The sequence below is a fragment of the Ixodes scapularis genome, unplaced genomic scaffold (genome assembly GCF_016920785.2).
Source record: "Ixodes scapularis isolate PalLabHiFi unplaced genomic scaffold, ASM1692078v2 PGA_scaffold4__175_contigs__length_147842914, whole genome shotgun sequence".
NCBI lineage: Eukaryota > Metazoa > Arthropoda > Arachnida > Ixodida > Ixodidae > Ixodes > Ixodes scapularis.
Genome location: NW_024609879.1, coordinates 15512648 through 15516132, shown reverse-complemented (window position 1 = coordinate 15516132; position 3485 = coordinate 15512648). Strand labels below are relative to the sequence as shown.

The following is a 3485-nucleotide window of genomic DNA, read 5'->3' as shown; positions in this document are numbered from 1 at the left end:
TTCCCCATAGGTAGGTATGCCACTTCTCGCACGACCACAGGATCGCCAGGGCCTCCTTTTCTCCCACGGAGTACCTTCGCTCGGTGTACGTCAAGGAACGGCTTGCAAAGGCCACGGTCTTGAGCTTCTGTCCGTGCTGCTGTTGCAGAACTGCTCCAAGGTCGTAGTTCGAGGCATCGGTCGACACGATGATCGGTAATGTCGGGTCAAACATCGTTAAGATAGGAGCTTTCTGGAGCGCAGTCTTGACTTCCTGGAAGGCGCTCTTGACGTCAGGAGTCCAAGAAAAAGAGTTGCCTTGGCACAACAAACGACGCATTGGTTCAACTACTGTCGCGCAATGTGGAATAAATTTGCTGTAATATTCCACTAGACCGAGGAATGCCTTGAGTTGCGTCGGATCGGACGGTGTAGGAAAGTTTAGGACGGCATCTATCTTGGAAGGAAGGGGCGCTACGCCTTCCGTGGATAGACTGTGGCCGAGAAAAGACAAAGTTGGGACACGGAAAACCGCCTTTCGGTTCAACTTCATGCCAGCGGACTTGATCCGTCGGAGGACTTCACGCAGGTGTGCGTCATGCTGTTGGCGTGTTGATCCGTAGACGATCACGTCGTCTAAGTAGAACTGTACGCTGGGGCAGTCCTTGAGGATCTTTGACATGACTTGTTGGAACGCAGCTGGCGCGGAGGCCAAGCCGAAGCAGACTCGCTTGAAGTGAAATAAACCCTCATGCGTGATAAACGCTGTGAGGTCTCGACTCTTGGGGTCGAGTCGCACTTGATGGTAGGCCGATGCGAGGTCAAGCTTGGAAAAGCAAGATGCTCCTTTGAGCGAGTTTAGGAGCTCGTCGATGTGCGGTAGTGGGAAAGAGTCAATCACAACCGCGCGGTTGGGAGCCTGAAGATCAACGCACATGCGGATACCGCCGTCTCTCTTCTTTACGACTACGATTGGCAAGACCTACTCGGAGGCGCTGATGCGCCTCCGAGTGCGTCTTCTGGATCTTGGCCGTTACGGACTCGCGCAGTGTGAACGGTAAACGACGGAGCTTCGCCTGTACGGACGGAACATGACGACGGACCGTAATGGTATGTGTCTGGTTTACGACCAGACCTAACTCGGACGAAAAAAGTTCTTCAAACTCCTCAAAACCGGGAGGAAGCTTGGAACAATCGCCCTTCGACAATGGAGAGTGGTCACTGGACGAAGTCGACGGACCTTGGGCTGTGGGGACAGCTTACGACGAAGTGCCTAAGGCACCAGAAAAGTGGGTGGACGAACTGAAGTCAGTCGTGGACGGTGGCTGCGAGACCTCAGCCTCGGTTAAATGTCCCGGGACGGCTGTACCAGGAGGAGCTGCGTCGATGTGAAAACACTTTTTGGTATGGCAGACAAGATCATCTTGAGGTCATGCACCGCATCAACTCCATGTAGGGAACGTCCGTTGCGCACAACGTAGAAGAGGATTGTCGCGAAGCGATCCTTGAACACGACGTTCGCGTGGAAGCATCCCAAAACGGAAATTAACCCTTCAGGTAGTGCACCAAAGTGCGCGGCGGCTTTGACAACCTGATGCGGCCGCTCCGATTAATGCGGTTGAAAGTCGCATCTCACAGAATTGAAACTTCAGCGCCGGTGTCGATGAGTATGGAAAGAGGGAAACCGTTCACCTCTACATCGGTCGTGAAGCTCCGGCGCTGGGGACGGGGTCGTTGCTCCTGACGACCACCGGGTGACCCCACTGTGTAGACGCTGGGCCGCAACTCGTCGTCGTCATCATCCAAGAACGTGCCGACGCCTTGCACGGGGGTGCCTGTCGGACCAGCTTGTCGACGCTCGTAATAGCCGCGGGCAGAAGCCCGCCGCCCAGAAGGAAGGGCCAGTTGACGTTGATCCCGGTCGCCCCTCAGACGGCTTCGGCACACATTTGCAAAGTGTTCCACACGAGAAGCACGTGGCTCCGGATGCTGGACACTCATCTCGGGGGTGACTTAGTCTTCCACAGAAAAAACATCCGCCCTCGTGAACCAGAAGACACGCACTGGGGAGAGGATCGCGTGGGCGCACATTGAACAACGGGCGAGAGGGAACTCGCAATTGCCTGCGGTCTCGACGTGGCAAGGAAGGAGGAAAGGGCCGCTCGCATCCCGATGGAGGAGGGGGAGGCTCGCGCCTCGGAGGAGAAGAGTGAGATGGCTTGCGTGTTGATGGAGAAGGGGGAGGAGGAGGAGGACGCTCACGCCTCAGGGAAGAAGACCCGCGGTGTCGGGCTGACTGCCCGCCATGTTGACCATCCCGGTCGCGACCGCGACCGCGTCCATCTTGAACCCGATCGACCACGTGCGGCGTGTTTGAACTCGAGTCTAACGACAAGCGTCGGAAGAGATCGCAATCACGAGACATCTGCTCGAACTGCTGCACTAACTGGACAGCATGCTCGAGGCTAGGTGCGTTAGCTCCGCCGGACTCTCTGATTAAACGATCTTGGACTTCTGTGTTACGGATCCCCGAAATAAACATTTCCGCGACGCGGGTCTCCAAGGCCTCTCCGTAGTCGCAAAACGATGCTGGGCGTATGAGCGCCCCAAGATACTCGAGGACGGTCTCTCCTGGACCCTGTGCCCTTGTGACGAACTTTCTGCGCTCAACTACGACGTTTTGAGCGGAAGCGAAGTGGGTGTCCAAAGCGGACAACAAACCCTGAAACTCATCTTGTGCCGCGTTAACGGCTGGACCCGCTAGGTTGAACGCATCCACGACACAATTTCCTTCTCCTAAAAAAGACAACAAAATCGCCCCCTTCCGTTTTGGCGATAATCTTTGGCGTCGGTCGCCTCTAGGTAGTTCAGGAGGCTGCGCTTCCAAGTCAGCCACGGCGCCACCGGCTCGCCGGGCGTAGGGAGGAATTCGGCGGGAATGCGACCCTACGCAGCCGCCATCTTGGACGCAGCGGACAAAGGCGCGAAGGCTAAAAATGCGGAAGAAGAAAAATTATCCCATCCTCGTCGCCAAAAATGTAGTAATCACTCGTCGCCAAAATGTTGTAATTAAAATCGGTCACCCGTGAAAATGAAAGGGAGCGCAGGGCCTACGTGGGCCTGCGGAAGAAACGAGGTCTTACATGCCGTAGTGATGAGGCGACGCCGGCGGGGCCCAAGGGCGGGAACGCCCGGAAGAGAGGAGACGTCGAAGCGCGTCAGGGTCCAAACACATACTCTTTTATTCAGGGGGAAACAACCCGGGGGCACAGCTTGATGGGTGTACAATAGCGCCGCCTGGCCACGGGTATTGCTGTGGCGGTTTGTGGCGCCATCTAGTTAGTGTGACGAGTGACTTAAATGAAAAAATTGAAATACTACACAGTGTTTATTATAGTGCCCAGGAACAACCTTGCGGTCTTGGTACTGGCACACTGGATGGAAATGAATACACAAATCACACAAATACAGAAGAGCAATGCATTATACAGAAACTGAATATGACC

At 55.3% G+C, this 3485-nt stretch overlaps 1 pseudogene; it reads right to left on the bottom strand.

The window, feature by feature from the left end:
• Nucleotides 1-850: 850 nt before the first annotated feature.
• LOC115309164 lies at nucleotides 851-2910 on the bottom strand (annotated as a pseudogene).
• Between the last annotated feature and the right edge of the window lie 575 nt (nucleotides 2911-3485).